This window comes from Macrobrachium nipponense, chromosome 15 (genome assembly GCF_015104395.2).
Source record: "Macrobrachium nipponense isolate FS-2020 chromosome 15, ASM1510439v2, whole genome shotgun sequence".
Lineage (NCBI taxonomy): Eukaryota > Metazoa > Arthropoda > Malacostraca > Decapoda > Palaemonidae > Macrobrachium > Macrobrachium nipponense.
Window position 1 is genome coordinate 73,073,693 of NC_087208.1, and position 12,500 is coordinate 73,086,192.

At 40.4% G+C, this 12,500-nt stretch overlaps 1 protein-coding gene across 5 annotated transcripts in view; it reads right to left on the reverse strand.

Moving 5' to 3' along the window:
• Positions 1-12,500, reverse strand: part of LOC135195049 (serine/threonine-protein kinase N-like) — a 665,525-nt gene that overhangs the window by 566,234 nt on the left and 86,791 nt on the right. The gene's annotated exons all lie outside the window — the stretch shown is intronic.

Sequence of the window (12,500 nt, forward strand, 5' to 3'; positions counted from 1 at the left end):
TACTCGACAATGGGTAGAAAAAACTGGGGACCCCCGCCCCAGTTCCAAACGGTAGGGAAATGGAAAGAACATTTAAAGTTAATAGAAAAAAAATAAAATTTGCCAAAACTGCAAAAAAAAAAAAAAAACCCTTCGATTACAGGGTGGAAAAAAACATAAACTTACTAGAAAAGTTAATTCTAAAAGATTTCATGAGCTACACAACGTGTATATTTACCAAACCTTAAAACTTTTTTTTTTTTTTTGTTTTATCCATTCTGTTCCCATTGTCCCCCGCCTTTGTTGTTTAGTTTTCGGGCGCAATTGGGTAAAAAACGCTACTGCCGTGCCCCGGGCCTTTTTAAAAAAAGAAAATATCCTAGTTTCCGGAAATATTTAACGGTCGTTTAAAAATTTTCCCTAACAGTCTTAAACAATGTAAAAAAAACAAAACTCTTTTTGTTTTTTAGGTTGCAAATTTACATAGATATCCCCTTTGATATTTACCTTTTATTTGGTAAAAAACTTTTACGACATAAAAGCGTTTCACTAGTTTGTTAAAAACAGCCCACGGGGGGGGGGGGGGTGTGGACGGCCAAGGTGTTTACCCAAATGCCCGCGACCACCACCATAACAGAGGGCGGGACATGGGTGGGGGACAGATGGGGAAAAAAAAAAAACAAGAGTTTAGGGTTATGTTGTATTTATACAGTGTGGTATTCTCATGAAAGATTTCTTTGGATTAATTTTTCTCGCTTTAGTTTGATTTTGTTCCCCATGTTTAGTCACAAGGTTAAGGTTTTTTTTTTTTTTTTTTTTGCGTTTTTTTTAATTTATTTTTTCATTTTCATTTTTTACTGGTTGATTTTGTTTCCCAACTACCCGTTCTTGGACCTTGGGCGTAGATTTTTTCTTCCCATTTGCCGGGTCGAGTACTTACCAATTAAAATTGTTGTTGGCATGTGGGGGGATCTGTCTATTATTCTTGTTACCCTTAATCTGTAATAGTTTCCACATAGGATTACCCAACCAAGGACAGTTGCTTTCTTGTCCAAACCTTCTTTCCCCTCAAAACATAGGGACCGTTCAAAGGCCACTTAAAAATCGAAAAGGGAAGACATGGAGCCTTTTGGTGAAAAGTTGGAGAGGTGAATGGGGAAACAACAAAACCAGGATTGAGGATATGGAAAGAAAAAAAACCATTAGATCCCAAAAAAACAATGAAGGCAAACCCCGAAACGTCTCTTTGCCTGTGGGGGAATAATGGTCATTTGTACTCCAACGGGAACCCACTTACAGGGCGGGAACCCCAACTAATTCCATCAAGGGAAGCCAATCTTGTCCGGCCAAGTGAATTGTTATTAGCCAATTTGTAAGCGAAAGTGGCGGTGGAAAACGGGGGGAGGCGGTATGGAAAGAGGAAGGGAATTGGCGGTGGGGGGTGGGGGGGGGGGGGGAAAGGGGGGGGGGGGGGGGGGGGGGGTTGGGGGGGGGGGGGGGGGGGGGGGGGGGGGGGGGGGGGGGGGGGGGGGGGGAAAGGGGAAGGGGGTGGGGGGGGGGGGGGGGGGGGGGGGGGGGGGGGGGGGGGGGGGGGGGGGGGGGGGGGGGGGGGGGGGGGGGGGGGGGGGGGGGGGGGGGGGGGGGGGGGGGGGGGGGGGGGGGGGGGGGGGGGGGGGGGGGGGGGGGGGGGGGGGGGGGGGGGGGGGTGGGGGGGGGGGGGTGGGGGGGGGGGGGGGGGGTGGGGGGGGGGGGTGGGGGGGGGGGGGGGGGGGGGGGGGGGGGGGGGGGGGGGGGGGGGGGGGGGGGGGGGGGGGAAAGGGAGTGGCCAAGCTCTAGGGAAACAAGGCGGGAATTTCTCCAAACAATTAAATTGGAGGGCCCAAGTAAGACCGGAAAAACAAGGGTAAAATGGGGGGGGTGAGAGAGAGGGATAGATGGAGGCGGGAGGGGAAGAGGAGAGGGATGGAGAGTCAGAGGGGAAAAAAGGGAAAGAAGGGGGGGAAAAATAGAGAGAGGAGCGGAAAGAATTTTTTACGGTTTCATTAAATTAAACATGCCCATACTTTTCTTTTACTGCCCACAATTCAATTGCAGGCAAGGGTGTAAATCCTAAACAAAGTTTGGGAATAGGTGGGGGGACACAAGGGAAAAAAAAAAATATTTTTCCAGTGATAATAATTAACTCGGGAATTTTCTAAACTAATACTTCTAAAAACAATGAACAGGGGGGACTCCAATCCAAGGGTGAAAGGGGGCAAACCAAAACTGGATTGGCAAAGTATACTTGGTATTCAATTTCCCATCCCCAACTAGGATTCTTGTCCGATTTACCAACCATTGGAAAGTTGGAAAACCTCACCAAGCAGCCACTTCATAGGCTCCCATTTGCCATCCATTTAAGGACGTTTGAAGGCAAGCCATGGTGTATACCACAAAAACTCGCCCCAAACTTGCCACCCACCTTTCGAATCTTAACAACAACTAAAAACCAAAAAAAAAATTCCAAGTCGGCCCCCGCATTTTTCGGTCTGGCCCTTCCTCTCTCCACCCACCCCACCCCACAACACACACCCCACCCAACAACAACCCCAATTCGCTTTCCATTCTTAAAAACCCCTTTTTTTCATCATCACCTGCAAACATAAAAAGGGTCCCTTCTAATTTGTTACATGGAATTTCAACATTAAACTTTAACCCATTCCCACTAAAAATAAATTCCAAGGTAAACTGTTGCCACTTTGAAAGTTCGTTCAATATAAATATATATATATATTATTTTTTTTGTATATATATTGATATTTAACTATATATAATAATTATATTTTTTTACAATGGTCGTAGGGGGCGGAAACAAAGTGCTTGAGGAATATCCTTTTAAAATACCCACTGGTAGAAGGGGTGAGTCAACTAAACTGGGGAAAAAACTTTTGGGAACCAAAAGTTAACTTTTTCGTTCGGTAGCTTAGTTTCTTAACCATTTTTCCAAGGAAAATATTATAAAACCATTATATATATTTGGGTAGGCTTTATTAAAAATATATATATATCGATATTATATAGTTATAATAGTACTTATATAATAGATATCTTAACCCCCCAAACTATTATAATAATAATGTTAAGAATTTTTCTCAGGGCTATAACCCGCCAATTAATTCTGACCCCATCCTATAGTTCTACTTATTTTTATAATAAATATATAACCCAAATTTCAATGCTTGAATCAGTCGTTCCGGGGAAGTAGTTATGGAATTTTAAAACCACAAAGTGGCCCTTCCACCCACGTACACCACCCACACAATATAAGTATATTAAATTATAATATATCGTAATAATAAATAAAATAATGATTATAATTAATATTATTGTATATATAATTATATATAATATAAAGGGACGGAGTAACAAATATTTAAACCTCGAAAAAAAAAATAAAACCATTCGAAATAAGCAAAAACTAACTTCTTTCCATTTTTGCACTTTTTTAAAAAATGGTGGGGGGAGGGGGGACAAACAAAAATCCGTTAACGTGTAATTTATGGAATTTCAACAACCAAAATCAGACGGAAGGGGATCTTACGGGAACCTCCTGGGGGGCCCAACTACGGGCCCGCCCCTCTCATTGGTGGATTAAAAGGGCTGATTATGGGATTTCCGCCAAAAAACGGAAAAGCCCCGTACGCAAAACTATTACTTAAGCCTGACCAACGTCGTAGTTTACATTAAAAGGGGGGAAGGGTTCAGGATGTGTATGGGAAAATAACTTGGCTGATGTACCAAATAAGGGGGGTACCAGGAGGATTGCAAATGTCGGGACTCCACTTTTTTTACAGGTCTTGAACTGGGGGTTCAAGCCACTGGATGCCCTGAAAAATTCAAGGTAAAAAGGGGGAACCCGCAAACCGCCATGATTATTTATTATCATTTTTTTAAATAAAAACCTTAAAGTTTTCCCTCCCGAAATCTTTCTATTTTTACCAATTAGAAGTTTTACTTCAGTACGGAGGAATGAAATGGAACGGAACCCATACGGGGGAAAAAAAACCCCAGAATCTCCCTTTACCACTTTGCAAAAACGTTTTTCTTCTTTAACCCTTCCTGTAATGGGGGACCCCGTTGGGCTGGGGGTCAGTTCAACCTCATTCTGTTTACTTCAAAGGAAAATAAAAAACAATTAAATTAAATTTAAAATAAAAACCATAAAACCACCAGTTCGAAAAAACAGGGGCCTTATTATATATATTAATATAATTATAATTAATTATAATAGTATGTGATATATATTATGATTATATCTATACATTGATATATGTGTGGGAGTGTTTAAGGGGTTATGTTAATGGTATGGTTATGTTATGTAATTGTATGTATTGTAATGTATTTGGTATGGTAATGTATGTATGGTAATGTAGTATATATAGGGTATATATAATATTTTATATTTATAATATGATAATGCCAATGATAAACTATATATATAATTCCTTGTATTCGTCAGTTTGGGATTATTAATAAGCCTTCCATTTTGGGGGAGGGGGGGTGGGATGAAATTTTTGCTCTGTAAAAAATTCTTCCAAGTTTTTTTGTTGCCTTAGTAAAAAGGGCTACGGAATAAAAACAATACCCCCCCCTCCCCCCCCAAAGTACTCGGCCTTATTGTCCCTTTTTTTCCCTTTTTTGTTTCCTTTTTCCCTTCGTGGGGCAAAAAAACCCAAACCTTTAATTTTAATATTGATGATATATATATCTTTATATATCTCTATAATATCTATTCTTATATAAATAATATATATTTATATTATATAATAATTAATACCATTAACCCCTAAGTCTGTAAAACGGGGGGCTTCCCAAAAAAAAAGTAAGCGGGGCCCAATGGGACTGGTTTTAAACAGGTAAATTAATTTCCAATGGTCAAAAACGGGCAAAACAATTCTGGAAAAAAAAAACTTCTTTCTTAGCCGGGAGTGCCTCATGGCTTGTCTGTTTTCGTCCATTGGGCATTCCTTTTGATTGACAAGCGGTCTTAGCCAAGATTAGTGAAAGGAGGTCTACGCTGATGTCCAAAATGGGTGACCCAGTCCCCCAAGAAAAACTGATCACGTTCATTTTCCCGGATGCTTATTCAAGATTTTCCATTCCAGGAGGGCAACATGGTCAGGGAAAGGGGGGAACAACGGGGGGGAACCTTCCTTTACAAAATGGGGACAGGGGGGTGCATTTTGGAAGTTGAATTTCTTATTCCTGATTCCCGATTTTCTTTACTGGGTCAAAGCCGGTTCTAGGGGGCCAGATTACTGGGATATTGGGTGGTTATTCCCCATTTAACCTATCTCTGCTTGTCATTTTCCTCACAAAAAATGGCTTTCAATAGGGAAAAATATTTTGTTCCCAGCTTTACCAAAACCCGGAATGGGACGGGGCCTGGTTTTGGGGAAAATAATGTGTCGGTACGGAAACTTCCTTCCAGTGGACAAATCCAAAATGGAAACCAGGATTGTTTACTTTCGTCAACAACACTGGCGGCACCTCTTATTTCCAAACCCCCCGTAATCAAATAAAGAAGGCTAACTCAGATGTCGGGAGGGTCCTTCAAACTTACAACGGTGGATTCGGGAAATTCCCAAACTTTAACCAGTCAAAACCAATGGTTACAAAAGGGGGGTGACCATGGGTTTTTCTGGTACGTTTCACATTACCTGGGAAAAAGAGGGGGGGAAAAAAACAAAAAAACAAAAAAAAGGTTTAGGGATAAAAAAAATTGCTTGGGGCTTCGGGGGGGACCCAAAAAAAAACTTAACACCGTTAAACTATTTGTGTTTAACAGGAAACATGCAAATGAAAACTAAACAAATTTAATCAATATTTAAAAAACCAAAGCTGTACGAGAGAGAGCGGAGAGGGAGAGGGAGAAGGGGGGGAGAGGGAGCGGGGAAGAGGAGGAAAGATGTGGGAGTTTGTCTGGCTTAACCCGTGTTCATGCAACAAACGATATAATGAGAGAATTCACGCCCCCATAGGGGGAAACTTCGATTAATTTTGGAAGGCAGGACTTAAATAATATAAGAAGTAAGGGAAGAAAATAGTTGGGAATATTTAGGGCTGGGGGGTGGGAACCCAATCAAGGAAAATTAAATGAAGCTTGCTTTTTATTGTGGCAAGGGGTGCAATTTAAATTGCAAAAATTAAAAAAATGGAGGAAGCTGCTTTTGCAAGGGCCGGGATGGGAAAGTCCCTGCTATTTTTGGTTTAAAGGGGAAAGTAAGTTGTTCAATTGTGCTTATCCCGCAAAAGGCCCACTTGGCAAATATTTGATTAATACCCAAAGTGTAGTAATAACCAGGGCAAGATTTAAATTGATTGGAAGCACAAAATTAGCATTATATTCACCCCTTTACCCCTTTTCAAAAGGGGGTGGTCAAAGGACTAAGGCGGGGGCAAAGTAATTATAAGGGCCTGTGAGGTCTCTAAAAAACATTCACATATTATTGAAATGTGTCTTGAAAAGGGTCAAATGAAAGAAAAAATAATTGTACGAAAAAAAACAAATTTAATAAAAAAATTAATTTGTTTGTAAAAGTTTATAGGGGAAACAACACGGTTTTTTTTCGTCCCCGGAACCCCGGAAAAAAAGGTACCAACCCAAAACCCCCAAAAACAAACCCAACTGGGTTAGTGCCACCGTCGAGGGAAACAACACTAATTTCAAAAAAGTATTTTGAAAAGCGGGGAAATTGAAAAAAAAGGGATGGTGGTTTGCTTGGTTTTTTTCAGGGGGGGGACTTTGCAAAAAGCTTTTTGACAAAGTAGGAGACCCCATAAATATATTAAAGTGTGTCCCCCCAAAAGGGGGGGGAAAAATTAGGAAAAAAACCCCCAATAATATTCGTAAGATAAAGTAGGGGAAAGATTGGTTTTAAAAAGGGGGGAATTTTTAAACAACAGGAAAAACAAGGATAGTTATTGCCAAAAAAAACGATGAGAAAAAATCGGACTGAAAAAACCCCCAAATGGTAATAAATCTCGGGGTGGTGGGGCCCACACGGTTACGGTGTGGCCTAGCTTGCCAATTAATTGGTTTTGTTAGTTAATTGGGAATTGGAAAGTGGACATAGGAGGAAAAACCCAGGTAACTTGGGGTTTATAGGGAATTCGGGTACGTGAGTTACGGTTTTCGCTGATGGGGGGACCACAAGAAATAACAGTAGGGGAGAAAACTTACTTGTGATGAACAAGGATAGGAACAGCTCTTACAAAGAATGGAACCTTAACAAAAGTATTATGGGATTGGGCATAAGTAAAAATTAGGGATTGGTTAATTTTCTAAACTCTGATTTTAAATTTGAAATCTAAAAAATTAGGGTATGGTGACAGGAGGAAGGAAAAAAAGGGAATATTCCATTGGCCATTATAGGGGGGACCTTAATAAATGAGGGGGAGGACCAATCCACAAGAATTTAAAAGGAAGCAGTTAAAAGGGGACCCTTGGGCTGTTGATGAATGAATTATGGAACATGGTTATTGGCAATGGCTTGATCAAAATAGTTAATTCTGGTTGGTGGCAAAAAAATGTAAAAAGGCCAAAAAATGGGGAATGGTTGTTACGGCACTTTTCCAAAAAAACAAGAAAAAAAAAGCTGGAAGCCAAAACATGGATTATGGGCTTTTATAAAATAAAAACCCCCCCCCCCCACATTATTGTTCGGTTAGGTCCAACGTTGGAATAATTGGGCAAAATATGAATGGTTGAGGTACCCCCCACCCTAATTTCAAAAAAGGGAAGGATATTGCTACCCCAAAAATATAAGAGGGTGGTAACAAAAAGGGTTACCTTTTTTACCAGCTAGGGAATTAGGAAAAGTGAAGTTAAAGGGGCGGTAAAACCACTAGGGGGCACCTACTGGGAAAGGACTAAACAAAATCCCTTTAAAAAAAATTATTATTAGGTCTAGGAAAGGAGGGAAAGGAGGGTGGGGAACGCTAACAATGATAATTTTTCAAGGGCATGGAAAAAAAAAACAGGATAGAACGGAATGAAACCAGAAAATATTCATGGAACTAAAAACTAAAAAATCATTCAGGAAAGGGAAGCAAAGCATAGGTTAAGGATTTAATTAGTTGGCCCAAAACTTTTATAACCAGGGAAAAATAAAGGAAACAAAAAGGCCCCACACAGGTACAATTGTAATTTCCACTACGGCAAACCCAAGCAATCCGATAATGGGGCAGCGTCTATTCAATTGCGTTGCCAGCTCAATTCTGCGGGAAATATATCAGGAGTGAAGGCGTAGATGTGTTTAAAATAATAAAGCTCGGGAACAAAAAATATCTTTAAACAAACTGCATTTCCCCAGGGGGTGGGGTGGGGGGGAGAACCAATCCCAAAAGATTTGGGGAAGAGTTGGCAAAATATACCGGAAGGATTGTTACTAGCAAAAAACTCTTCTGGTATACATTTAGGAGGGGCGGCCCACCCCCCTTCACACCATGAGGGGAAAAACCTGGGGGGGGTGCCCCGGAACCAACGAAAAAAACCTGTAAGGTCTGTTAAAGGTAACGGTCCCCCACCTATATTTGCCGACCCATGGTCGAAGATTCAGAGCGTTTTGTTCCGCTATGTGGAGCTTATTATAATTTTATTTTTGGATTAATCATTCATCTTGATAAGTAGGCTCTTCCACTTATGGTTTATGGGAAGGAAAACTGAAATTCGTTTTAAAAGAATTATACCCTCGGGGCGAGTAATTTTTTTTCAACATTTAAAAAAAGACCCACGTTCAAATCCACAAAAATTAATTTTTTGTTTCAATCCAACGGAGGGGACCCCCGCCAATCCCCCTTCTGCTGGGGGGACTGCAAGTTTCGGGGGAAAAGTTTTTTCAACCCCAGCTCCGGTGGGGGTGAACATTGTTCGATCTTTTCTCGGGATTCTAGAGTGGCGAAAAAAACAAAATTTGGCAACTTTGTGAGGTAAAAGGGCCATTGCGGTGAAAAAAAACAAGGTAGGCATGGCTGGCCTTTCCAATTATAAAAGGAAAAGGCAAGGCCCGTGTGCCCCTCTTTTTCTGTAAAGAAATTTTTAAAGGGAAAATACTCCAACTTAAAATATTTCTGAGGCCCCCCCTCAACCGATTGTGGAACAAAATTGGAGTCCTTTTTATTGACCCGAGTAAGGGGGAATGGGGGGTGGGAACGTTTTTCAAAAATCCGCCAACGTACCGTTTCCCTTTTTGGCCATTGCAAAATAAACATACATACATTACATACATTAAACACCCACCACCCCCAAACTAACCCAACAACCCACAACATTATATTGTGAATATATATTATATTATAATATATTAATTATAAATAATATTATATAATTATAAAAAACATAACATTTACATACAACACATTAACCCACCGTGTTCTGTTTACGTTACGCCCACGGCGGGGGGTGGCGCTTGCTCGGATTGTCAAGGATTAAAGGGTTCAAAACTTTAAACAATTTTGGCTATCTTTGTTTGCTTCTTAAATTAAAAGAAGGAAAAATGAAGGATTAAAGGGCCTCTCTCCTTCTTCCGTCTTCTCCTCCTCGCGTCCCTACTCCCCCTTCCTCCCACCCATTCGACCACTCCTTCCCAAACTCTTCCTCTCTCTCTCTCTCTGTCTCCTCCTCTCTCTCTGAAGGATAAGGCGGCATCCCCCATGTTTCCGGAAATTGGGGACGGGCTCTAGCAAGAGAAAGAATGGTTCATATTGGGAAAGGGGGGAACCATTCAATTCCTCATAAAAAAATGCAAAAAAAAAGGCAAACAAACGCCAACAAAGGGTTTCATAAGGGGGGCCGGGCGCCACACGGAATACGAGAAAAACAAAAATAAAACAGCATCAAAACGGGGGAACCAAAAAAAAAAAACCAAAAATGGATAGGCGGCTTCGTTTCTGGCCTCTGCCATTCGGGCCATGCAAGTTTGCATAATCAAAGGATAAAATTTCCACACCCCTCTCCTCTCCTTGACGTCGGATAATTAAATAAATTCAGATTAAGGGCAAATTTCGGGGAATTACCGGCCGGCGCGCGGGCTTCCCCCAGACAACAACAATATATTAATGGGGTTATGTGTTGTATGCCTTTTTTTCCACACTTAAAAAGCTAATTAATCGGGGGGACCAACGATAAATTTGGTTTCAACCATCTTTCAAGTAAAACACTTTGCACCAACGCGGGCGCAGAGGGTAAAAATCTCCAACCCCCCTCAATTACTGGGGCGGTATGTTACCGGTAAAAATCTCACCCCTCCCAATTGTTAAACTTGCGTATGTTATCGTAAAAAATCTCACTCATTTTACATGCGTATGTGGGGGCGTTAAAAAAAATCTCACCTCAATTACTGCGTATGTAACGTTAAAAAATCTCCCAACCTCCAATTAACTGCGTTATGTGGGCGGTAAAAATTTTCGGGGATTTTAGCCAGGTGCAGGTCCTATTCGGGTTGACGATGCTCCACGAAAAAAATTTTCTATTCTTTTTCCAAGGCCCAAAAGCTATTCCCCATTTCCCTCCCAGGGACGTTGCTCTTTTAAGCCCAAATGATGTGACCCACACCATCAAAATTGTGGGAAATTCTCGCTTTCCTTAAAGCTTAAAAAACCCACTAGCTAAATAAACCCCACTTTTCTTGGACAAAAAAATATATGTGAAAACTAATAACTGGGAAAGATTTCCTCCCAAATTACAATAAACCAAAACCGCAACTTGATACAATGAAAAACCCAGGCGGTAAGGTCCATTTTAAACAAACTAAGGATCCAATATCTGAAACCCCTATTATTTTAATTTCAAAAAATATATTACCCTCCTTCTTTATTTTTATTTCCTTTGTTTGATAGGATAAAACTTATTATTATTTGGAGGAAAAAGCAAGCGTAATAAAAAAATAATGTTATTTTCTCCAGTTGGATATCGGGGGGTGTCCCCCTGCTGCTCCCATAATCAACAAAGGGGGCTAAACCCCAACAAATTGTACTTATCCCTCGTTCCAGGACCGGAATAAATATATAGGTGGGGGAAAAACCAAAAATGAGGAACAAAAAAAAAACGAGTAAGCTGTATTATCCTGAACACAGTGCGTCACCCTTAATTAATATGATAGATTCCGTTCAATCCAAAACGGACAAACCGAAACTGTTCATGGGGAGGCTGTTCCCACAAGACGAACGAACGTCGATTCACGATGTCATGAGTCATAGGGATGTCCCAACCTTCCCAGATGAATCGCAGGTTCATCCTTATTCCTTTGACGAACCTTTCTTAAACTTTTAATTAGTTAGAAAATCTATCCCATCGATCTGAAAGTGGAGGAGCTTATAGAAGTCGGAGAATAAGCACACAGCGTGATAAAAATCATACAAAAAATATACATGGTTATACAAACGTTTTCTTACAATTTTCGGCCTTCTTTTAACGGTTTTGAAACCATAAAATCATTGTTAAAATCTTTTAAGGTCAACCTCGTTTTTTCATATAATAACACACTATAAGAAATGTTAATGAAAAATGGCCCCAGGGAAAGCAACAGATAATATATAAAATTCCATGAATGGACTGCCCTTCCTTTTATCTCTAGCAATCTAGCAAGGGCTTAGAAGTAAGAATCAAACAGCATAAATATTCTGTCAAAACTAGGCAAACATCTAATGCAATACTCATTCAAGTGAAAGCAACTAGCAGATAAATTGGATTGGTAGTTCAGTAATAGCAAGATCAAAAGATGTCTTATCACGAAATCTTTTAGAATCTGCCATTATACAACTTACTTCCCATTGTAATCTTAATATTAGTCGTGGCCTGTTTCATTAAGACCCTTGTATTTGTAACACGTTTAAGAATGACCTCAAAGATACAATCAGACTTAAATGCAAATTAGTTGCCTCATAGATATTTTCTTTGTATATGTATGTTTAATATGTTTAGTGAATAAGATATTGTTTACCAAAGGTTTGAATGTGGTCAGTTGCCGCCCTTTATTATCCTTGAATTGTCTTGTCCCTGTGTCTGAGCAGTTGGACTTTAGCTTTTTGTAAACCTCTTAAATTGTATCCATGTTTATGTTCTTTTGGGAAGGATACTAATTCTCCAGCTGTGTTGAATTCTAGGTACTAATCTTATAATCCCTTCCTTGTCCTCTCAGCTTCACTTAAGTCAGTCAGTCTGCTAAGTAAAGGACGTCGAGTCTAAAGATCTTGCAGCTTATACCTTTATTTATGCATTTATCACATTCCAAACTTTCGTGATCCAGTTATACATAGTTCACACACACACACACACACACACACACACCACACACACACACACACACACACACACACACACACATATCATATATATATATATTAGTCATAGTCTGTGTGCAAGGGTTTTTAAGAAAAATCTGAGAAATCAAAATACTGATTCTACTAAAATATCTAAACCTTGTGCAAACACGCTGAAACTGACTTAGAGGGGGAATGTAGGGCTAAGAACTTCTTATAGA